General features: G+C 34.7%; 1 protein-coding gene across 5 annotated transcripts in view; it reads left to right on the top strand.

Annotated features, from left to right (window-relative positions):
• The window catches only part of NEIL3 (nei like DNA glycosylase 3), a 389,514-nt gene that overhangs the window by 100,709 nt on the left and 262,387 nt on the right, over positions 1-26,418 (top strand). For 4 of the 5 annotated variants that reach the window (XM_067022467.1, XM_067022468.1, XM_067022466.1 and 1 more), the window contains exon 3: positions 18,754-18,839. The gene's annotated coding sequence lies outside the window, so the exon portion shown is untranslated. Of the gene's footprint in view, positions 1-794; positions 815-18,753; positions 18,840-26,418 lie in introns of those variants that run through there. The other variant, XM_059049080.2, reaches the window with a different exon arrangement.

Here is a 26,418-nt window from a genome sequence, read left to right as displayed (position 1 = left end):
GTGCCTTATCACATTGTAACTTTCTGTGAATGACATTCATAGGGAAGGGAATATATGCGTCCTGTAGAAATGACTCAGAGATTCTGTGGACTTTCTAAAAATGCTACGTTGATCAATAGAAATCTGTAAGAAACATAAGAATGAAGTATCAAACTCCAGTAGATAAAGCTAACATTTTAAACTTTAAATTTCTAATTAAATCTAGATATTTACTATACTCACATTCATTAATTAATATGGCCTTCAGGTAGTTATTCTAGAAAGACAAAAGTTGCAGAAAAATCTTTCAGTGTTTTAAATTGAGAAGAAGTGTTAGAATGTCTTAAAATTGCAGAATGATTTCAGTGTCATTGAATAGTTTTATAACAATAATTAATTTTAGAAGTTAACTTACAAAGTAAATTTTTTAAAATTTCACATACCATGAGATAGGCTATGTGAAAAAAATGTGATGTTTTATTTCCTTCCTTGTGAACTTCAGTGACATAGTCATAAAATCAATCTGGTTTATTGGGCTTGAGGGAAAAGCTACAGTCAATTCTAGGAGTGTGTTAAGAAAACATTGTAGCTTCTATCTATCTGTGCTACAAAGCAACTTCACAAAGGTGCTTGCTGTTTTATGCACCATTTTTTCTCCCAAAGGCCCAAACATGAAGATCTCAATATGGCTGCAGCTGTAAAAGCACATCTGCCAGTTTAAATTCGATTGACAGCTTCCGATAATCAAGGAGCAAGTTTCAAGCCTCCAGACTCCTTCCACACATAGTAGCCAAAGAAGTCCCATTCCAAATTAAGTTTATCCTGAAAAATTAAGGTTTGAATCGGTATCTAAAAGTTTAAGATCACTTTATCTAATATATTGTTGGTGCATAATTTCAATATATACTTATTTCTATTAAATTGTTTTCTTCTTTGTGCGCTGTGATTTGCTTTCAATTTATCAATTATAATTTGCATTTAGACAATTTTCCGCTAACTCATCAAGTTATAATATTATTTGGAATATGATGAAGTTTGATCATTGTTACCCATAGTAATTTTGTTTGCTATCAAAGAAAACTTGAGTTATGTAATTTACATTTTCAGTTCAGCATGCTGCCATATGGCAAATGCATAGATGTGCCAAAGACACGATGATGTAATGTGTATGTACAGTTTTGTAAACCACAGTATATATTTGCACCCCTTAAAGCAGCTTTGTAATTCAGAAATGAATTCTCTAAAATTAGACACCAGGAGACAGAACCATCGGACATTTTCCCAGAAGCAGTTGCCAGATGACCCTGCCCCCTTCAGGCCCTTACCACTACTCCTGTATTATTCATGAAGCATTGGTAAAATCAAACTGTGTTACTCTAGGATCAGTCAGCAGTACACAATGACAAAGCTCTACTTTACTGGGCCTTATTAGATACCCACATCTATGAAAATCAGTGTTGGTGGAAGAATGTTAAAGGCAGGCTGGGGCTTCCCTGGTGGCGCAGTGGTTGAGAATCCGCCTGCCGATGCAGGGGACACGGGTTCGTGCCCCGGTCTGGGAAGATCCCACATGCCGCGGAGCGGCTGGGCCCGTGAGCCATGGCCGCTGAGCCTGAGCGTCCGGAGCCTGTGCTCCGCAATGGGAGAGGCCACAACAGTGAGGCCCGCGTACCACAAAAAAAAAAAAAAAAAAAAAAAAAAAAAAAAAAAAAGGCAGGCTGACTTGCAGAAGTGTTTAGATTTAATGCCACAAAGCAATGCAATGTGACTAAAATGAACTATAGCTATTTTTAGCAGTGAATTATATTGAAGACACTCTTTTTTTAAAATGTGGTAAGACATTTTCTTATTTTGTTAAATAAAGATTAAAGCACCTTTTGAATCTTCTGTTCTTTGAATTATCATCCTGTTTTTTTAGTTTCCTTTTATTTTTCTCTCTTTGAATGAATACAATGTACTTCATCTGTGTTTCCTACCTCTTGGTGTAGCAGCACTCTCAAATGGTAATGACTTTATTTTTTCTCAAAACAAAGTTTTTCAGGAATAAGAATATTCTTTACTTTTTCTTTTTGGGAATTATAATCCTTGATAGGACAAACAGAGCTTAAAATTTAAGAATTTCACTAAAGGAACTTTGTTTTTTATCACAACATCACTAAACCAAATTATCTTTTGAGGCAGAGGTTTTCAGTTGCAGTATTGACAGAATACTGTATTGACATCAGTAGTGAAGGGCAATGCAAGTAATTTCTTACAATAATAATGGATGTCATTTTGTGAATTGGTTTCCAGTCGTTACCATAATGATGACAGACTTTTTCAAAAGCATTCCAGAGTGTGTTTCAGTTGAGAGAGGGAGGGTACCCTTAGTGTAAGTGTGCTAGGAACTGTGCATTGCATCAAAACCATCCTATCTCCATTGGAGGCTAGAGTGAGAAACCAGCATGGTATACCATGAATAGCGGATGAAGTTGTGAGGTATTGTAGTGCTTTTGAGATACCATTTTGTAACTTATACTGCTTTAAAAAAAATTATTCAAGGGTAAAATGCTGATAAAGGAGAAGACATAGAGAGATGAACAAACTGGAGTAATATCGAAGTGTCTAGGGTGTTACCACAAAATCTCTGTGCACACTAGGGTGACTTAATAATTGAAGACTACCGATTGCTTTCAGGGACCGCTTCGATGACTTCCAAACATCATCCTGGAATAAGTCAAAAAGAACAGGGGGCACTTTGAACACTTATTATAAAAACTTAAACGCAGAAAAACATGGTAGTTAGTTCATGTGAATTCGAGTGATACTAAGAATGATAGCAATAATCACTAAGTCAAATGAAAAGTAATGATGTAATTCAGTGTTTAATATTTCTATTCGTATTCATACATGTTAAAAATCTCTAAAATCTAAATTTTCTTATGCAGAGAACAAAACATAAGCTACTTATTTTTATTTTGCAAAAGTTGGACTTGCTTACTTTATTAGTTCTAACTGTGAAGTAAAGGCCTGAATGAAATTATTTTATTTATTTTTAACCTTCAGCATGGAAAATGACAAACATATACCAAAAAAAATACATACTAATGAAGACACATGTATTCTTCAAAACTATCCATTTGTAGCCAGTCTTGTTTTATCGATTCTACCAGTCATTTCCCCACAACCATATTATTTAGAGCAAATTCCAGATTATATTATCGCATCCATAAATATTTCCATATGCAGCCCTAAAATATAAGCATTATTTTCTCAGGCTATCACAGTGCAATTAATTTACCTAAAAAGTATAATAATTACTTCTTATGACATTTCAGGTCTATGTTCAAATTTTCAGTGACCTCATGAATATAGTAATTTTTCCACATTTGATTGGAGAATGTTTCAAATACTGTCAATATTTCATAATGACTCGTGTCTCTTAAGACTCTTTTAATCTGTAAGTTCTCTTTCATCTCTCTCTCTCTCGACTTTTTTATTCCTTTATCACGTGCAGTTTATTGTTGGAAAAGCCAGGAGGTTATCCTGCAAAGCTTCCTACAGTCTGAGCATTACTGATTTGATCCCTGTGCTGTAGTTTAACAGTCCTCTGATCTAGAGAGGTGATCATACTTAGATTTGTTTTTCTTTCATAAGACCAGCTTCATGAGTGGTAATGTGATTTTTCAAGAGGCCCATGATACTTTTAAGTCTCTTATTTTGTGATGTTAGAAACATTTATGCTCAATGCCAAGATCTTTCAGTATGTATTAATGTTTCATGAGGCTATTTTCCTTCTATTACTCCTTCTTCACTTATTAATTGGAAAACTTCTAAAAATAGAAACTTCAGCATATCTGTTATTTGGTTATTGGTGGCACAGTATGTATAGGAGAGGCTGGATAAATGTTTGATTATATCCCTTTATGTACTAGATATTCAAAAGAATGACTTAGTTCCCTGTCATCGGAGGTGACCAGTTAGTTTAGTTTGTTCTGTATTGCTTTAGATCACTTATAAACATTTGAATATGTGTTTAATTTTTGATCTGTTTATACTCAAATTTCCTATAATGGGCCAGGGGAGCCTCTTCAGGATGGTTGCTGAGGCCTTTTGGCGTATAGCCCTTTCAATCTTTTATAATTTTCTTGATAACTGTCCTGAAAGATGTCCTAGTGTTTACTTAACCATTTCTTGACTAAGACCTGGAATCAGCCTTTTTTTTTTTTTTCAAGAATCCCTAGTTCCTTTTAGTAAAAACAGATCTTAGAGCTTGATATTACATCTGGGTGATAACCAGGGCTCCTTGATATTGAGTGGGTCATTGTTTCTAGACTTTTTCAGTGGTGGGAGCTAAGAAATATAATTTTAAGATAAACTACATCAGTAGTGTATATTGATATTTGCAATTCAAAACAAAGACCATGGGAGTTTTGTTTAACCCCTTCTGTTTTGCATATTTTTCTTCTTTTACCCAAAAAGAGAATTCTAATTCTCAATAATACTTGATATTTTATCTTCATTATACTACGTAATTACTCCCCTTTTTTACTCTACAATGTATGTACAAAAATCTCATAGTAACAATACCAACATCAGTAGCAAAAATTGATTACTGAAAATAGTTTAAGGTTTTTTGTTTTTTAAAAATATTTATTTATTTATTTGTGCCAGGTCTTAGCTGTGGCATGCAGGATATAGTTCCCTGACCACGGATCAAACCCCAGCCCTCTGTATTGGGAGTGCAGGCTTTCTCTAGCTGCAGTGAACCGGGGTACTCTTCGCTGTGATGCCTGGGCTTCTCATTGCGGTGGCTTCTCTTGTTGCGGAGCATGGGCTGTAGGTGCGCAGGCTTCAGTAGTTGTGGCACATGGGCTCAGTAGTTGTGGCTTGCAGCCTCTAGAGTGCAGGCTCAGTAGTTGTGGCGCACGGGCTTTGTTGCTCCATGGCATGTGCGATCTTCCCGGACCAGGGCTCGAACCCGAGTCCCCTGCATTGGCAGGTGAATTCTTAACCACGGTGCCACCAGGGAAGTCCCCCCAGTTTGGGTTTTTTTTTTAATCTTTACATTATATCCCTTTGGTAATGTCTAGGCAGACGGTTGTGTTTTAACATCATTTATTATCACTCTGTCATCTATTACTTGCCTCTAGCTTTAGCTAAACATTTTAAAAAGTTATCTAAGGACTTCCCTGGTGGCGCAATGGTTAAGAATCTGCCTGCCAACGCAGGGGACACGGATTCAAACCCTGGTCCGGAAAGATCCCACATGCCACGGAGCAGCTAAGCCTGTGCGCCACAACTACTGAGCCTGTACTCTAGAGCCCATGAGCCACAACTACTGAGCCCGCTGCTGCAACTACTGAAGCCCACGTGCCTAGAGCCCGTGCTCCGCAGCAAGAGAAGCCTCTGCAATGAGAAGCCCACGCACCACAACGAAGAGTAGCCCCCCTTGCCCCAACTAGAGAAAGCCCGCGTGCAGCAACGAAGACCCAACGCAGCCCCCCCCAAAAAAAAACAAGTTATCTATCCCTTCATTATTTGTTTGATTAAAAATACAGACACATATACAATCATGTTTTCTCCTTACTTACGTAAATGGTAGCTTATTATTATATATCCATTTCTCTATTGTTTCCTTAGGACAATAATCCCCACAGGGTTATTCCTTATGAGGCTACGTAATTCATACTTTATTCACTCTCCTGCTGATGGACTGGTGGATTGTTGCCGTCTCCTGCTGTTAAAATTAGTCATTTAGTAACTAGTCATGAATATAAAATTCTTCATATTTTGCAAGGTACTGCTGTGATAGTTTTCCAAAACAGAATTGTTGAGTCAAAAGATTCATACATATATAAATTTTTGATGTCTTAGAGCCATTTGCATTTTTATTGTGAACTAACTGATTATTATTCTAGTTCATTGTTCTAAAAACATTGATCTTTTTCTCTTCTTATCAGAGACTCTTTATATATTAGGCATATTAACATCGTGTCTGTGATATACATTGCAAATTTTTTCTGTTTTATATTTGTCTTTTTATTTTATGTATGATTGTATTTGGCATGCCAAAATTTTTAAACACCATTTTTATAATATCGACTTATGTATCTTTATTGTTAATTGATTTTAAGTCATACATAGGCCATTCACAAGTTACAGAAAGTTTTGCACGTGTAGTTACTCCTGCTGTATTTTAAGTTGTATTTTTTTAACGTGTAATTATTTTATCAACTTGGAATTAATTTTGGTGCATGATGTCAGGAATTGATCCAACTTTTCCTTTTTTCAAAAGGCTCAAGATTTATTTTTAGAAGTCAGTCAAAGACAATCTACAGTTCTCTCAAAATATAAAACAGTCACTCTTTGATCCTCTGTTTTATAGACTATTAGTCATTGACCATACTAGGTCAGAGACTAATTTTTTTTTTCAAATACTTTGGAAGATGAATTATATAGTATCAATTTATTGGATTGGCTTAAGTTTTTTACTTTACTCTGAAGTGTATATAATGACTTTTAAGATTACCCAGCAGCATTATGTAACATTTTCGGTCTTCTTTTGTCCTTATAGCCAGGAGTTAGCATTCATAACATATTCTTCTATAGTTTACAGCCAACTACAGACATACTTAAAGGAAAATTCCACCTCCTTCATGAACTCATGCCATTTATATGTATGGTACAAAATCACCCTGTAAACGTTTTATACAATGATCTGCATTTTGGGGGCAACTAAATAAAGTGCCAAGGGAATCATCATTTTTATTATTCCTTCCAACAACACATGCAGAGTCAATTAGTACAGGAAAATTATGATCCTCCTGCCTCTTCTGTGTGCCAAGTGGCACTGGGTCTGTGGGGCACACGGGAGGTTTGTAAGACTGGGTGCCTCTGTCTCACTCTCCTCACTGTCCCATTCTCGGGTGGGGAGAGAATGAAACTGTCCTATGCAAGCAAGGGGGCTGATCCTGAGATATGGGTCCAGTGGGACCACAACTAAGGCGCTGCATTCTACGCAGGATGGCTCCTAAAAATGACAAGACTGATAGCTGTATTTACTGAGCACTTAACGTATTCTCAGCACCAAGCCAATCAATTCACATGTGTTTCTCAATTAATCTTTAAAACCACTCTGTAAGGTAACATATTCTACACGAAGAAGCTTTTCTCAGACCAACTATATATATTGCCAAAGATTGTAATGTGCCTAGAATGTAAATTTAGAACTATTTGAGTTGAGCCTGGGCTTTTAACCACCGTGCTGAATTTTCCATGATTGTATCACTGAAACTGAGCCCCAGCTAAAACGCTGAGTGTTTTCCAAGAATCAAATGCAAAAACAAAATATAAACACCAATCAAAAGTGAGTAAGGGGGCTTCCCTGGTGGCGCAGTGGTTGAGAATCCGCCTGCCGATGCAGGGTACACGGGTTCGTGCCCCGGTCCGGGAAGATCCCACATGCCGCAGAGCGGCTGGGCCCGTGAGCCGTGGCCGCTGAGCCTGCGCGTCCGGAGCGTGCGCTCCGCAATGGGAGGGGCCACAGCAGTGAGAGGCCCGCGTACCACAAAAAAAAAATAAAAAAGTGAGTAAGGGTACAAATGAGAGAAGCAAAGTCAAGTGTTGGAGGGGAGTGGCCTCATGGTAGGTACCGACCCAGGAAGACATCGGTTACCCACTTGGGGTGACTCGGAAAGCACTGGAGGGCCCGTAACTCAATATCTGCTGATTTGGAGTTTGATTTGTAAGGATATGCTCCGGCATTTACATAAAAGTTTAGTTTGGACATATTCTCAGGATTAGTTGGGACTTTCCCCAGGTGTTTTTAACAGGGCAGAGTAAGATAATATTCATTTAAAATAGGGAAAGATTGAGGTCTGTCCACGGTTGAATATGTTTAACCCCTATTTTTATTCAGTTATTTTTTTTTTTGGAAAATATACTTATTTCTGAAAGTAAGTGTTTTAGTTCAAGAAAGAGGTGACCCTATAGGTTTTTATGAAATTATTCTGCATGATAAAGCAGTAATTTTTATGTGCCATAGTGAGTAAACTATTCTATATCATGGAACCCCTTATGTAGTGGCAACAAATGCCATTCTTTGCCTTCTTCCACAGTATTTTGTTTTAAATTTCTTAGTACTCTTGGTGTGGCTTCAGAAATTCTCTGCAGTGTGTCATAAAGTGAGTTTTGAAAGTAACTTGTAATTTATGAAAAGTTGGCCATTGATTATTCATAAGAAATACATCATTTTTCCTGTTGAACAGCCTAGATTTGAAAAACTCACAGAAGTTTAGAAAAAAGAAACAGAAAAAGCTTAATTAGTTGTACTTGGAAATAAAAATTTTTTGGATAAAAGGTGACTTAAAACTTTTAAAAAATGATATGTATTTAGGAGCAAATGTTAAACATCAAGAGGCAAAGGAGGTTTTGAGGAACACCCACATTAATATGATGAAAAACATTTGGAATGGTGTGTTGAAGAATGAACAGAGATTTAAAACACATAATCTATATTCAGGGAAATGAGGACAAGAAGTCCTACACCAATTCCCTGACTTTACTAAAAAATTGTGTTCTATTTTTCTATCTGATTCTTCTTGGTGCTACTATACCATTGAACTATTTCCATGTCCAGAAATTGTTCAGTGAAATAGTGCTTTCTGCTTGAAACAGTTTTTCCACAATGCCTGAAGTTACTTAATACATCTTGATCACAAGGATAAATGCCATATTTAGCAGTTTTTAATTTTTTTTGTAGTTATTATTTTCTTTATGTCTTCAGAACTTTTTAATATCTTATCATTTTGGTATGGAAAGCCTTCTGAAGTAATTCTAGAGAATTCATTTACCAATATTCCGTATCTAAGAGAGATTTTTACTGTAAAGTCCTTGAAAAGAATATCTATAGAAAATTATTCACTATATAGTTCCAGTTCACTTAAATTTAGAGTAATGGAAAAATTATATAGTAGATAAAATCTTCCTTTAAAAAAACAGGGAGAGAATTAATTATCTTATCTATCAAAAAAAAGTAAATTCCATTTTTTTCACCAGAAACCACACACATAAATGACAAATTTCTGTGGTGGATTGAGAGAGAGTAACTGAAAAATGGAAACTAACGCATTTATTTGGTCAAGCCAGAGGAGAACAAACACCTCCAGGTCCTTGGCACCATTTGAGTTCATTCAAAATGGTCTTCAAATAGTAATGGAAATGGTATGTGTCTCAAAGGACACTTAACTGTCATATCTAAAGTGGTGGGGGATGAGTTATGAAGTGAGTTCATATATTCAGTTGTTTGGTCAGAATGGTGAAATTAGACAGTAGCTGTTTTCTCTATTGATTAGTATTTATTACTTTTTAAGATGTAGTATTTTAGTAATGCTCACATTTGTTTTTGTTTTTGTTCTTGTTCTTGTTTTTTGTGGTACGTGGGCCTCTCACTGTTGTGGCCTCTTCCGTTGCGGAGCGCAGGCTCCGGACGCACAGGCTCACGGGCCATGGCTCAGGGGGCCCAGCCGCTCCGCAGCACGTGGGATCTTCCCGGACCGGGGCACGAACCCGTGTCCCCTGCATCGGCAGGCGGATTCTCAACCACTGCGCCACAGGGGAAACCCGCACATTTGTTTTAATATGTCTTATTATGAGAAAGAAAAATATACTAAAATCTATAAAGATTTTATAGGTAAAAATACAAATGACACAAACTGATTGATTAAATAAAGTCCCAGGGTTTTAAATAACTGATAATACTCAGTGTTCACAAAAGTATGGAGAGACAAACATTCTCTATTCTTGATGCTGAGATAACAAAAGTTGTAACTAATGTAGTATTTTCAGAAGACATTTTTAAACTGCTCTACTTATTTCCTGACAGTATGATCCAGCTATTCTACTTCTAAAAATTTATCCTCATTTTACCTCATACAGGTGTGAAAAGATGTATATACAAATATATTCACTTAAATGTTGTAATACGCAGAAAAGAAAAAGAAAGGAACAAATAACCCACATTTTACCAGAGGTGGCTTTATAAATTTAGGTTTATCATGCAATTAAATGCTATGTAGCCGTTGAGTATAAACTAGATCTACCTATTTTAATACGGAGAGATTGATAAGACACATTATTGAGTGACAGAAAACACTTTCATATCTGTAGTGAGAATATAAAATATTACACAAATCATCTTTGAAAATGGGATATGCATGAGTGTGTGTGTGTTTATGTGTGTATTTGTGTTGGGAAAAGCATCTTATACATAAATGTGCATGGTTTGGATATTTATGATAAATTTACATTTCCCAATAATTCTTTTAGGAATTTGAATTTTTCTTTAAGATTTTCATCTGCGCATTATTGAAATAATTTCCATCTGGTAGCAGCATGCTTGAATTATAGATAATGTGTCAGAAATGAAATTTTGAAATGAAGTAAAGCTGATTTATGCTAAACTGAGAAAACTAAAGTGATAAATTTAAAAACACAGATCAAAGAGCAAAGTTTTAATACAGTTAATTATCATGCCATATAATAAAAGAAACCATATGCTAAGGAGAGTGGAATCAGGCTCATTACAGTTCTTTGGTTTTATAAAATTTAAACAAGTATCTTTCTGCGCCGTTTCTGTTTTATCATCTCAAACAATGTAAGAAATATAGAAGGTTAACGGTAGATTAAGGATTATAGAGGTAAGAAAATCAGACATATATTATTCTCACATATTGCAGATATTTATTATAAGAGGTTTTACCATCTTCAGATAAATGCCATTTTTAGCATTATACACATTTTTTAAAAACTAAAAATAATAACAGTTTTCAGTGAAAGGCATCATTATAGGATTTGAACCGATGATTATAATTTATAATGATGATGCTTCAACTTAAACTCTTGACATCAAAGAGGTTCAGAAGGGGGTTAGTACTTACAGTTTAGGATTCCAGAAAAATCCGAATCAGTTTTGTCCAAGGAATTCTCTACATAGGTCAGGTTGTGCAATGGACCGAACCACAGGCACACAGACAGTGTCTGGGTTAAGATTTCAGGCTTCGGGGACAAGTGGCCAGAGGGCACATGCTAACTCAAACTCTAGCTTTTTCAGTTTTCATCGTTCATAAAATGAGATTTCAGCCTCTGTAGTCTTGTACTCTTCAGTATCATATGCTGTATGAATCTAGTTAGTCAATACAAAATTGATAAGGAAGCAAATAGGAAATATCAATTAAATATTTAGGGAAAGCTTAATTGCTGTGTTCTGATTGTGCTAGGGACCAAGTCATGGAAAAATGCAGCCAAGCCAGAAAATGTAGATATTCTACAGGCAGTTTGAATCAATGAAGAGCACCGTATGTAAGGCAGTAGGAATGGTGGAGCCTGTGGCAGATACAGATCACGTCCAGCTGCTTGTTACCATATGGGAATGTGGATCCATATGGAAAGATTTTTTTTGATCTTCAAGAGAAGTCATAGATTAGGAATGATTCACAAAATTTCCAAATTTTTAAAATATTGTGCTGGTTAAACAAAATATGCCTGTGGGCTAAATCCAGGCTGTGACTTGCCCATCAGCAGCTCCTACTTCCAGGATTAGGTCTATGAAAACAACCAGGATTAGTGGTATAAAGTCATTTCTGTTTTTGGTGTGTTTGTGGTTTTGTAGATCACCTCACGGCAATGAAATGAAATGAAACATAAACCTATTGATCACATTTAATGTCAGAAAGGAAAATGAAAGAGAAAATTGTGGACTTAATTTTCTTGAGGCAACTACATAGCTGAGAAAGTGGAAGATTACAGTTCAACCAATTTTCAGTACTGATTTTGTAGTCTCATACATACTCTATGTTTGAAAGATAATCAATTATATGTAATTTTTGTGTGTAATGATGGGACTCCATTACTAAGTAAAACCTCTTTATCCTGGCTTGATTCTAACTCTCTATATTACAATTCTGTCATCTAACTCCAGGTTTTTTCTTTGCAAAAAAGAGAATGACTTTTGAATTGTTTCATTTAAAGCAATAATTAAATGAAATATATGGCAAAGTGACAGGAAGCATTAAAAACAATAAATAGCTGCAATCATTTGATCATATCCACTGGTGGTTAAAGCTAAAATGTATGGCAATAACCCATGTGTTCTGCGTGTTCCCTTTTTTCACAAAAAGCCAGCATTTGGAGAGCCTTATATACTAAACTTACTGGACATACAGGGCTTTGGGAACACTGCTATGCTTGCTGCAGTGGCAGACTTGAACAATGTCTGTTCAGATGTTGTGTCTTGAATATTCTTATTTATACTAAGTAAAGTACATATATATGTAATATATAATTATATATGTATACATATACATATATGTATATATATTACATATATATAATTTCAATCAAGTGTATTGGCAAATATTTTCATATAAAATTAAAAACTAACAGAAAAATGAAGAATTTGGTAAAATCTTAGGCTTATTCCTCATGCCATAGAAAGAGAGTTTTTTCAGCACTTAAAGAAATATTAATGATTTCAAGGTAAGGTTTATAATAACACAGAGAGGAAAGGATTGTTGAAATTGTTTTGTTGATTTAATCAAATGTAAACACTCATTCTAAGGTATTCACATGATGATAAATGGTACTTGAAATGATCCAAATTTCCTATGTTCTTTAATGAAATTAGTCAACTGTTTGCCAAATTTTCTCCTATAGAAATAACAGTACGAGTGTATATCATCCAATTTATGTTAACAGTCCAATCCAATGCCTTTCATCTCGTCTGTGATCCCTGGTTGCTCACCTGCTGTCTGAGGGTGTGGTCCCCGTGAAGTCAAATGGGATGGATAGGCTGATAACAGACACAGCCTCAGAGGGCCGTAACCCAGGAGGTGAAGCAGCTACTCCCATTGTTTGAGTTTATATTGTACGGATAATGCCAAGTCAGTGGAAAAGTTGATTAAAATTGTTTTTAGCACTTTTAGTTTTCTGATTTGTGTTTTTGTTTTGAGAATCTAACATACACCCAATGTTCTTAGTCTTACCTTCTGCTTCTGTAAGCAGCAGAAGAATAACTATAAGATTTCATTCACCATGTGAAAGAAAAACTTTGCTAAACTGCCAAAGCCAATAACCATCTGCAGCCTCTGAGAAACTGAGTCTGTACTTGTGATTGGAGCGGGCAGGACACAGGAAAATGTGATAACTTCCACATACAGCGGGAAGTGAGAGATCAGGAACGCTGTCTGCCCGTTTTACTGCTGCATCCAAAGCCTGAGAACACATAAGTGCTCAGTCAATGTTTGTTAAATGTATGTTGTTAAATATACAGATTCCTAAAGACATCCTTTTCTATGACACTTCGTTTTGCATAAACTAGACGTTTCTCCTTATACAAATTACACATTTTCATTCTTAAAAGGACAGAGACGTACTAGGAAGTAAGGACATTGTAAAAGATAGCCATTCTGGTTCACCCATTAATAATTTGTTATAACATTTGTTATACAAATTTAAATTGTAATAAACTCTGCTTGCATTAGTTACACAGGGCGCTAGTTAAGTAGCCACAGAAAAGTGTTAAACTGAATTTACTGGGAACTTTCTGAATGACTACCATTTACCTAATCTTTTAAAAAACAGCTTTTAAAAATTACATATCTTATATATACACATATATATATATACACACGTATATACAGATATATTCATAATTTTAAATTATTCAAACATGTGTTTGATGACTATCATATGTGAAGAATGTAAGGTTTTGGAGAAGCTTTGAAAGAAGTATATTGTTCTACTTGTTTTTGGAACCACAGTGTTTGCTGATTATAACATTGATTATTAGGATTTTCTAGGAATCATTGATTATTAAGATTTTAATATATATTAACATTATTAAGGTTTTTTATTGATATACATTATCAAATTTCCTCATCATGTTTTTTTCAATTTGTTCTTCATTATCTTGTTTTTTCCTTTTTTTTTTTTTTTTTTTTTTGAGGTTAATTTGCCCAGTATAACTTCTTCCAGTATTGAGCCCTGTCCCAGTGGTGCTGCCCAGCAGCCATGTGAAGGTGCAGGGGACATGTATTGGTCCAGCCATTTCTTCATTCCCCCAGCTCTGAGCATACTCCTCCTTTATTCTTGCTTTAATGTTCTTGACCAAAAATAGGGTAGAATTATGTTTTATTTTTTAATATATCTTTTGTTCTAGTGCTCCATTTATAGACCTCTCTGTTGCATATTAAAAAAGGAAAACTTCTGGTTTATTGACCTTTAACTTTTGAACCATTAACTTTGATATTTCTCCTTTGGCTTAAGTCTATAATCAAGTGTCCTGTATCAGTATTACAGAGCAGTGCATTTATAATCAGTCCCCCAAATCTTGCAACACTAGTCAACTTGAGCATTAATAAGCTTGGCTTAAAAAAACAACAACAATTCTGTAATCTATTAAAGAATAAGTTGACACATCTTAAGAATGTTCTGAGAAATCCTAAAAATTTTTCCTGTAAATTTCTCCCATTCGCTGATTTTCTTCTAAAGTAATATACAATCAGGAAAAAAGTATGAGTTTACAACATTTTTATGGATAGAAGCCTCATAAAGAATGGATCTGTACTAAGCCTGTGTCTATAGGACACCAGTTTAGAAGTTAGATACCCCAAAGTATAGTCATATGGCATCTTAAGAAATAATTGAATTTCTAGTCAAAGTATAATATAGTGATGGTTTTTCCTTCTGAGAAGACTTTTTCTGTTAGTTTATCAATATAAGTCAAGTTCATGAAGACAGACTAGAATTACAGTAGATTCATTCTACACTGAATGCAGATCCTAGGTGGGACAATTTTTGATTTGTATCAAAAGATCAAGATGATTTACATATAACCTTCTGAAACTAGGAAACCTTTTTGTTTAAGTCCTATGTCATTTGGATATCTGTTTTATAGGTTAGGCTTTATGTTTAAACATCATGTAATAGTCTGAGTATTTTGCCTAATTACTATAAGCTGTAGTTACTGTTAGAATCTTTGAAAAGTCAGTTTTTTTTGTTGTATGTCACAAAAGGAAAGAAAATATTGTATTGATTTCTTCAGAGAAATATCATATTCAAAATGTGATATACCACAACTGATATATCAGCAAATGAAATAACTTTAAAGAATAAGTCTCTTCAAATAACAAACACAGTGTCAAGACCAAATAAATCATCTAAGCTGTAGTGTATCACCTCCCTTTCACTGGCATCTCACGTAAGTCTGTACTTGTCAGTTATACGACTAACTTTTACACATAATAAAACTTCCTCTGGCTCTTCCTTTTACAAAGAATGACTTTATAGTGCTATTGATGTCTGATAGATTAGTTTTGATATGGTATCTTGCTTGATCACTGCTGGTTTCCAATGACCTCTAATCCAAAGATCTAATAGAGTGAATATATTTCTCTAATTACCTTAGATCAAGTACAAGTGGTCCAACTGATTTTCATTTCTGATATTTTAAAACTTGGAAATGTTAAACTGTAGTCTTAATTAAGCCAAGTAAATGTAGATGACATCTGTTCACTGTACCACAATTTAAATATCATAAATATATTTAAGTTTATGATTAGGCACTAATGTCAGCATTCTTTCTACTTTTTGTAATCAGTATTAAACAGTATAGTATAAACATTAAGTACATGGGTGTGAAATTGAGAGCTTAATAAGCTCTCATTGTCATTATAATGATTAACAAGGGAACACATTTATGTAAAGGTTAAATTTAAGCTTGGAAATAAAAATTTACTCTTAACATAAAAACTTGCTCTTTGATTTTATTGATCAGTTAGCAAAATCAACGGCATTCATTTCCTAAGGAAACAAACAGTGCATCACCACTTGAATTTTTCAGATATTTTTCATTAGAGTTATACCCATTGACTTTTGTTGCTATCATTATTTGTAGTAACTATTAGTATTAATATTATTAGTAGGGGTCAGCATTTTTCCTTAAAGGATCAAGTGGTAAATATTTTAGGCTTTGCATGCCTGAGGTCTTTGTTGCAACTACTCAATTCTACCGTTACCGCTGAAGGCTACCATAGAAAATACATAAATCAACAGGTATGCCTGTGATTCAATAAAATTTTATTTACAGAAGCAGCCAACTGACCCACAGGTGATAGTTTGCCAATCCCTATATTAATATCACTTTATAGTTTTTTAGTGTTTTCACATATTCACAGACTAATTAACCCAGCAATCTTGTGTTGCCTAGCTAGAGATATTCACTTTTTGCAGATGAGTAAAAAAGAGCTCAGGCTACTTGCACATACAAAGCAAAATAAATGAGACTCAAGGCTCCAGACTCTGTGACAGATGCTTCTGAAATCTACTGTCTTATAAAGTAAGCCATTCTGAAAGCCATCATTTATATATTATTTAATTAATAAAAGACTTTCTTTCCATTTAGTTGTGAACCTTGTCATACCAGAGCATGATGACAAGATGATAGTACAAGCTAAAGAAAGACCACAGCTCAGATCCCAGCCAATGGATCTGACATATGCTTAAAATTTAGGAATGCATGGGCTTAGCCATGTTCAGGGAGGTTAACATAGGCACAGAGGATTGGATAGCTGTTGTTAATTAAGAAGAGTCAATTCCTTATCCAAATATTTAAAAAATATTTTTTGAATAAATTAACAAATGAACAACACTGAAGCCATGATGAAATATGTTCTGAAGGAAATGATTAGGAATAATAGCAGCAATATAATTTATGTACATATTAAACCATGTGGACTCCATTTACTCAACAATCACAAAACAATTATTGATACATGCTTTGAGTCACATATTCCACCAGAGCCGAGAGGATACAGGGAAATTTTTCCGTGCTCAAAAGGCTAAAATATGAAGGAGGGACATGGGGATTTTTAAGGGCAATCAAAAAAAAGTGTACGTTAGACATGATTAAACGTATAAGTTTTTAAAAGGTAAATGACTGATAGTGTATTTTAAAATATATGTACTTATCAAAATATACTTGATCTTTGTAATCTATCAAGTGATCATCAGTTAAAATGTTGCAGTTTTGTTGAGGTGGATATCTTTTAAGAAAAAGAAGAAATAAATTAAAGAAGCCTATAGAAAAATAATCAAAGTTTCAACCTGAAATAAAGACAGATGCTAAATACCAGTCTTTTTGACACTTCGAAGGCTGTTATTTTCATGGTTGTATATAAAAAGATTGTAATATACATTTAAATACTGTACCTTTTTTAAAGTTTAAATTAGTATAAAGCTTACATTTGGCAATATATTAAAAACTAAAACTTGAACATGTTAATTATTTTTACTGTAAAAATGTACAACCCAGAGTTTATCTTTTAAAATGAAAACAGAAGTTTTTATTAAAAGCATAATATCACATTTAATTGGAAACATTATATTAATTGCTTATGCAAAATAAATTTATGCTCCTGGTATAATATTTATTTTAAAATTAGAGTTAATAGTTTTATTGTTTGAGTGCTTCATCACCATAAATTTGTTATAAAAAAATTTATGTATGATATTAAAAGTTTCTGATTTTTATTTCCTGCTTTTTATTTGTGGAAAGGGAAATGAGAGGAGATATTTCGATATGGTTGGAAAAGTTAAGAAGCATTTAAGAGAACTAGGATAGAGATGTCTACAATATTCAAGATATAGTGAAAAACTGGTAACAACGTATTTAAATTCTTTAAACTATTAGCTTAGACAGGTTTCCTGAAATATGACCAAGTGAGTAATCTATTGTATATTCTCAACTAAAGACAATCACGAATTTTTTCAAATTTGGAATTTTTTCAACACAATTCTGCTTTCAATTTGTACAAGATAATTTACATAGCAAGATGGGGAAAAGGAAAGAAATGAAAGAGAAAGAGAGAAAATTAAGGCAAATTGTAATGTTAAGCAGGAACATTTTTGAATGCATAAAATCTTTAGGTTCTTCTAATATTTTCCTTCAAACTAATACATTTGATGAAAATTCTTATCTTCTTCTCCCTTTCCCTCAATTTCAATTCAAGGAGAAACAATGAAAAATACCTGATTCACATCCTTTATGACTGTCTGGAAAAGAGTTTACATTGTTGTGGAGCATGTATCATGCTCATAGCGAACAACTCACATTTATCATAAATGGTGTCCTCTTTTCAAGAAATGGAAAAAAATGGAAAAAAAAATCAAAAAGTTTTGTTTCTGTTCTTAAATTGTTAGTGAATTATAGACTTTATATATATATAAAGAAAATTTAATGTTTCTGTAAATATATATATATACACACATATATTTGTCATTGTAAAATGACCATTCTATGCTAAATTGAAAAATATCAGAGTCCCTGATTATATCAATGGGTCATAATTGAACACATATGTTTGTCAGTCTAGACCACCTATTAATTAATGATGTGTAAATGGCTGAAATTCCCCTGTAACCATATGACTTATGTACTCCAAGTAATTTGAAATTATACTTTCTCTTTTATTTTCTTGTACATGCATGTCCTTTCAGTCAAGTATTGCATTGTCTAAGTAGTTGGTGTGGTCATTTATTTACTTTTTGCCAGAAGGTTAGTGTGAGTCTCTTTTCTAGATGTTCTTAAAAGTTTTGAACTTAACTGTGCTTATTAAAGAAAAGCTTCCTACATGCTTAATTACATGTACATTTGAACTGCACTAAATTAGCTTAAATTCGAATAGCTCAAAGTAAAAGAAACACACCACAGCATACTTTTAAATTTTTTCTTTCAAGGATACCATGTTTGAGGAAAAGTACAAGACGAAGAGTAATCTCTCTGGAACATGAAGAACAGGATGGAACGGATTGCAGATACTAAGGTAAGCCATTAGTGTTTCCTTAGCAATTTCTGATTTTCCCATCTAAGCCTTTATTTCAGATTGACCTTTTCAAGGCAAAGTGCTGTGTGTCTCTTTCTTTCCTTTGATTATTGAATTGTGATCCTTGAAGTCTGATTAGTCTGTTATTCAGTTCCTCAGTCATGAGAAGAATGAAGTCGTTATTGGGTTTTGTGGTTGTTTTACTTTTTTTTGAGGTAATTAATCTTAATGGTTGTTGGAGGAGAGGAAATGCAGGGTCAAGAGATCCTCGGGCTGTAACCCTAAATTTCAGTAGCTCCAGTGTGATCTCTGGCTGGTCAGCCGACGCCCTGTACTTCAGGCATCTGCCTGAGAATTCCCAGGACAGTTGCACAGCATCACGGGAGACCAAGAAATACTCAAGAGATTCCTTGAGATTTGAAAAGGAAGCTGAATAAGATCAGATTATAAATGAGCTGAAAAGGGGTAAGAAATAAATGGTCAAATGAAAAGTGCTTATGTTACTAATAAGAATTGACATGATCTTCTGAGCTGCTCACTAGCTCATATTTTAGAATCTTTTAAAAAAATTTACTTTTCCTCAAGAATCTTATTGCTATCAATGTTGAAAAAAAAAATTAGAAAAATAGGAGGATATAAAAATGTCAGAAAACATGCCTGCTATTTACAGAGACTACAGTAGTAGTGAAAGCTTGGTGTTTATTTATTCGTTGATTTGTTCAAGAAATCGTGGCAGCATTGTTGCTACCTGCCAGGTGAGGTCATGGCTGGCCACTTAATCTTTTTTCTTCTTTATTCGTAAGCTGAGAATTATAATTGCAGCAACCTCGTAAATGTGCTGTACAAAGTAAGTGTATGAATGCATGCAATGCTCTTGAAAAGGTACATGGAGGCAAAGTAATAATACTCAATAATGGAAGATATTTTTATTATAATTAAAATTAATGTTTGTTCGAAGAGATGAGAGGGTTTAAATAATTACAGGTAAAGCACTCTGGGCATTCAAAAGAGGATGAAATTATTTCTTCCAAATGCCATCGGGATGCCTCCCTCCTTTTCTTGCCCTACTATCTTCGCTCTTCCTCTCTTGTCACCTCAGGAGGTCGCTTGACTGGGAAAGACTTGGAGTTTTTCATTCACACAGACCCTAGTTTCTTAGGTCTACCCCTTAGAACATCCCTCAGCAAGCTGCCTGATCTCCCCAGGTACCAGAACGTTCTCAGTGATCATTCCAATTTTCATTTGTAAAATTATCTCCATGTGTGTTTGTGCCTCTTTGTCAAAATAGGGGGGAAAAAGCATCCTACTCCCATAGGTATTGGAATTTATGGTTATTTTTCTGTTTGTAATTATTTCTTGCTGACTATGGTGACTGTATATTATATTAGAGAGAGAATAAAAAGTACAGTGATTTATTAATGTGATTTTGTTAATTATAAGAAAAGTAAGCTTCTGAAAATTCAGTAATGATACAGTAATATTAAAAAAATTATTTAACCTTAAAGCTCAGGGAAATAATAAAATATATTAGCCAAAACTATATCTGGAGCAACATCTAGTACCCATCAACCTAGACCTTTCATTTTAGCATTTAAAAAATTAAAATTATTCCCATTATATCCTCTCTTGAGTAAATGTGTGTGCCCATCCAAATGCATTCTGTCATTTAAGTGATTCCCACTTCTAAAAAGACAGGGAATAGATTCATTTTCTTTATCCCACCCTGCCCACCCCCAGTTTTCAAAATATATGTACATATTAATGTATGTATATTAGTCAAAGGATACTTGCAGTGTAATGTAAATACTTTCCAATAATCTGGTTCTCTTCCACCCGGGTACATTGTAGGATTGTCATTTTTCTGACCTGTGCGGTTGGATTATGGTCAAGTGTAAGTTGAAGAAGAAGGTTTAGGAGTCAGCTGTCTTATATTCTTTCATGAGATGGTCAGTCAGTTACGGCCACAAGAGGGGTGACAGGAGAGGCAGGAACACAAAGTCTCTTGTACTCACAGGTGCTAGAGAGACAGTCAGTACTCCCCAAGAGCGGGGGCAATGGAAGGAGCGCCAAGGGAGCATGCTCAACCAAGCAGGTGGGCGCTGAGAGAAGAGGGGGACAAGGGGAGGGGCAGGGACAGAAAGTGGAGAGGGAGGGAGGGGCCCTTGGGCAAGGTTTACTGGGGGTCGGGCTGGAGTACCCAAGTGAAAGGCATCACGGGGTTCATTGATGTATCTGATGTCACTAGGACGAAATGGGTTATTCGTGGCAGGGGCCAGCCAGCCTTACTACACTGCTGCTCCCAGTCAGCCGGGTGGGGTGCTCACAGCCTATTTGCAGGGATGTTGAGGCAGCAGGAAACTAGGAAGCTGTAAGTTTACAGTACACAAGCATATGATGTGTTTTCATTTCCCAAATCGGTGACAGAAAAACAGATATAGCAAACTTCATCTACTCCGTAATTTCAGCGTTCCACTAGGTTTAGTCGTAATAGCTTACTCAAGTAACCTTTACTAAAGTAAAATGAGTTTTACTTTCAATGACTTTTTGTTTTACGTCACCAGTTCTATTTAGATCTTCTTCAAATATGTTCATTCTTATTTTACTATCTTATTCTTTCATTATGACTCCTATGTATTTTAAAATCTTTTTGAACGCTGTTATAGAGCCTTTGAGACTTCTCTGTTATCTCACATCCAGGGACTTCTAATCAATGAGCTGGTTAAGTTTACTGACTCCAGTATCAGACTGTCTAGGTTCTCATTCCACGTCCGCCATTTACAAGGTGTGACCTTGGGCAAGTTATGTAATGTTAACTAGGATAATAGTGCCCACCTCAGGGGGTTGTTGTGAAGATTTGAATGGTTTTTGCAGTAAGAGTAGAAGACCTGCGAGAACCTAGTGAAGAGCGCGCAATTCTCACTAAGTTTTCAACCGGCTGGGGCTCGGCTTCTTTTGCCTGATTGTTCAGGATTTCTGGATATTCTCTTTTCTTCCTTTAGCAAAGCCATTCATTAAACTTGTAACACTTTATCTAGAATCTTTAGGTGTTTGTGGTTAAAGGGCTTCAGGGTAGCCAAGCCTGGCATGTTATTGGCAATAGAGTCCATTCAACTGGATATTTCTTCTAGTTATCTGTCAGGTCCTCTTAAAATATCTACATTGGGGTAGAACATTTGCTGTCCATACAGCAAATGAAAATAATTTAAACTAACATAATCGAGGCAACCTCTTTTGTATTTTCCAGGATTATGCAAGTAGCTCTTTCAATTTAGAGAAATCAAATATTTTTATGAAAATAATATCTGCTTAGGATATATTTTTAATAGATACAAACATAGAATTAAAATAAAATAACCAAAGATTTATATAGGGTATTTTAAAAAAAAATCTATTTCCTTACTCTCAGTCTGTATTTTATTCATTTACTCAAAAGACCACTAGTTGTTTTTTTTTTTTTTTTTTTTTTTTTTTTTTGGTCAAATTCATTTTTAGAGAAACTAATACTAAGGTCAAAATACTCGCAATAATAAAATAATTTGCCAGAGAATTTACAGTACATATTTATCATAATTGTCTTACAGATTTGTCAACAAGCTATTTTAACAAATTCTAAGAGATTTTGTTCCCCCCCTTTCTCTTCCTTTCAAAAAGAAAAAAAATTAAGTTCATCCATTTCTGCCATTGTAAGAACTATTGTGATGAATTGTTCTCATCAAATCTAGCCAACTCTGGTAATATAAACCATGCGGTTTACATACTAAGGCACTTCTTAGCAATGAAAGTTTCTCTTCTGAGATTTGGACTGAAGGAAAAGATCATGAGGATACTAACTAGAGAACACAGCATGATTAAAGACCAAAGTTTAAAAACAAAAGTTTAATTTTTCACATGGTATAACTTTACACTATTTGTGTCAAATTCAGTATTTCACCTTATGTCCCCAAGGGTTTATGAATTATTCAATATCACCAAGGGACAATATCTAAAGAAACAGCTGTTAATAGGAGCATCTTTTTCTCAAGTGTAATACCTGCCTATTTTTACAAAGATTACCATAAATTGGCCTAAAATTCATCATGCATTTTTAGTTAATAGAATATTAAATATATTTAATTTTATTTTATGTGTGTATAAATAGATACAGATGTACTACTCTAGTCACTTATATATATATATATATATATATATATATTTTTTTTTTTTTTTAAATTTCTCTGCATGAGTTCAAATTCATTATTGTATCCTAGAGTTTATTATCTGTCTGTGCAGGATCACCAATGTTCCCTTATTTAATAGACCTATTACACTGCATTTATTCTTAGGAATACCACCAATTAATTTATAAATGTAGAATGAAAGTGATCCACCAAAGATGTATACTGACTAGATTACAGTACATTTCATGGGTTTATGTGGGTGGGCAGGAAGTTCTAAATTCACGACAAACATGGAGTCAGTCATTACTACAGTTCACCCTTAATCAAGGGTGACTGACAGCTTCTGCCTCATGATCTGTTAAGAAACTCCAGGTTCCTTCTCCTTTAGCACCTCTGGGAAGTTCAAACCACTAAAGACCTGGACCCAAAAAGGGAACCTTCACTCCAGCCCCACCCCTTAATCTCATTAAAAGCCAAACCAGTCTCCTTTCGCTGTTTGCTCAAGACATTCTGGGACCTGACTGGGGACTCCCCTGCTCTCCCCATAAAACCTCATTAGGTGATGAGTAAACCTTTTCATACCCTCTTGAGGCAAGTGTGGCATCATCTGTCCTGACATGTGAACAGGTAGTAGCTGGAGGTCCACCCACTATTTTTGAAGTCTCTGCAACAGGTATTATTTAATGAGATAGTAAATAAACAGGGAAGAGAGGATTTTAAGGAGAAAGGAATAAATCTTGATTTGGTCGTGATGGTTCTGAAGTGCTTTGGGGATATAAAATTGGATATTATATACCCAATATATAATTGGGTATGTCACTGTTGGCCATGGGTATGGAGATTGGGAGTGAGTCTGGACTGGTGGCCATTTAAAATCATCAGCATACACATGATAATCAAGGGCCTGGAGAGGAAGAGATCACTCAGGGAGGTGAATAGAATGAGAAAAAAGAGGGCCAAGCACATTGCTTCTGGGGAGTTCTATTCTGTGTTATTTAATACTCCTTACAGATCATTAATTTGAGTCTGGTAGGGGCTTATCATCAATTGGAAAAACCAATGAAGCTTGACCTGCTATTTAGAGCTGTGCAGTTATACTTGAGGCTATCTAAATATGATGCTTATTCACCAAGTTTAAAAGTAAATATAGGGCTTCCCTGGTGGCGCAGTGGTTGAGAATCCGCCTGCCGATGCAGGAGACACGGGTTCGTGCCCTGGTCCGGGAAGATCCCACATGCCGCGGAGCAACTAAGCCCGTGAGCCATGGCCGCTGAGCCTGTGCGTCCGGAGCCTGTGCTCCGCAACGGGAGAGGCCACAACAGTGAGAGGCCCGCATACCGCAAAAAAAAAAAAAAAAAAAAAAAAAAAGTAAATATATATTCTTATTCAAAACTATACAGAGATAAATTCTAATAATTAATCCTTTAAGTCAGTCTCTAGATATCCTGGTGTCCACATCGTAACCAAGACAACTAAATACAAATTTCAGGTTTGAGTTCCAGGCAGTAATTTCTAAATCTCCCCATGGAATTCCCATGTGCACCCAAGGTTCTGAAACATCACTATAGGTGAATTGGATTAGGAGAAATAAGAAATTTTTAATTTTTAAATTTATATCTTGTTTCAGAATGGATTTAAGGTATTGCATATGGCTCTGCTGATTAAAATATAACTGCTGTCTTATCAACAAATTAGTTAATCTACTGATGCCTTAATATATCCATTATATAGTTAAGAAAATTGAGGCTTAGAAGGATCAAGTCACTTTCCGCAAAATAAACACCTAGTGACTAATGGAGAAGTAATTTAAAACCAAGTTTTTCTGGTTACTTTCTAAGTTAATTCACCTAGACAGCATAGCTCAATGAGTCAGAGATTAGGAATCTGGGATTTTGAACATTTTGTCCATAAAATACACTGAAAATTTGCCATATTGTTTCGCCTTCTCTCAAAATTCATGTAAGAGAATATTAAATTATAGAATTTTTAATAAAGCATGAATCAATAAGAACTATACAAAGTTTATACCCTTTTATTATAAGGGTAACTATCTTTATCTTCAAGATAAAGTTCAAATATTTCTACCAAACAACTATGAGTATTTTGAAATCTATTATAATGTCTTCCCATATCCATAGCTTTTATTTCTGAGAAATAATTTTCGCTTTAGACAACTTCAGATATAATTTCTGACCTGTGATCCCAGTAGGTTTGACACTTTACTTTTCCTTCACTTACTAGCAGGAAATCCCCAGCGTTTCTTTTTTGTGAAACAGCTACAAAATATTTCGTTCAACTGCCATTAAAACATCATCTGTTCCATTTTTGTTACTCAACTAGAGGGCCCTTAAATTTTCTAAATACAGGGATCATATTCTAATATAGAAAGATCAAGTTCTTCCTGGAAAGTTTTCAAAGGAGACTTAGCCATAATGGTTTAGTATAACTAACATGATGATTCACATGCTAAATTGGGTCTATAACTTTGTATCATTATAAGAGTTTTATTTAGGTTACAACATGTCTTGGAAAAATATCAAAATGTAATTCTGAAAAAGAATTCTATAGTCACATCTTCCAAATAATTAGATTTTGGTCACAAATAATGGTCAATTAGCTATTTCTCTTATTAAGAATGACTTAAATTTGGGGGCATAAATTTCTTTAGGTTATGCAATAAATGTGTTGTAAATAATTTTTCTCTCATAGGTAACTTTTCAATCCATAGTTGAGTATGAGAGGCAAAGATGGTAAACTAAAAGTATTTGAAACTGTTTAGATTAAGTAAGGTAAATTTTATTTATAGTTTTTCAGTTGCTATCTTTCTAAATTTCTTCAAAATATTTAAAATATCTTCATCTTTCCTCCTCTAATTTATAAAAGCTAGGAATTTTAATTAGCTAGAAGTTAATATATTCAATGTTATAAGTTATACTGAGTAAAGAGTCTTGTAAATTTTTTCATTAAACAAATATGTCATATAAGTGATGATGGAATACTCTAAAGTCAGTGCTTACTACTACAAAATCCTGGTTTGGGGGGTCACACTGATTGGCTGAGAGTAATTTCATCCCTTTGCCAGTGATTGGTCCGGGAACCTAGGCACAAGCCAATTGGTGTATAGAATCAGCTGGGCATGTGAATTGGTTCAGATGCTTAGAAAAGTGCCCAGGAGAGAATAAACAGATGAGAAGCATCTGTAAATGAATGGGCATGGTACCAAGTTTTTCTCCAATGTGACACGGATTTCTGGAAATAAAGCTGTTTACTCTTAATAATGCGCCTCTGTAAAAACAGTTGCAATGCTTCTTTCTAGGCATTATATTTTTTAAATTATGAAAATGTTGCATTTAAAGAAAAAGGAAATAAATGGAGTAAATACCTTGATTTCCACTTTCTACTGCTCGTACAAAGTAACAGTA

This window comes from Kogia breviceps, chromosome 20, assembly GCF_026419965.1.
Source record: "Kogia breviceps isolate mKogBre1 chromosome 20, mKogBre1 haplotype 1, whole genome shotgun sequence".
NCBI lineage: Eukaryota > Metazoa > Chordata > Mammalia > Artiodactyla > Physeteridae > Kogia > Kogia breviceps.
The sequence above is the reverse complement of the archived record's forward strand: the minus strand, read 5'-3'. Positions and strand labels throughout refer to the sequence as shown.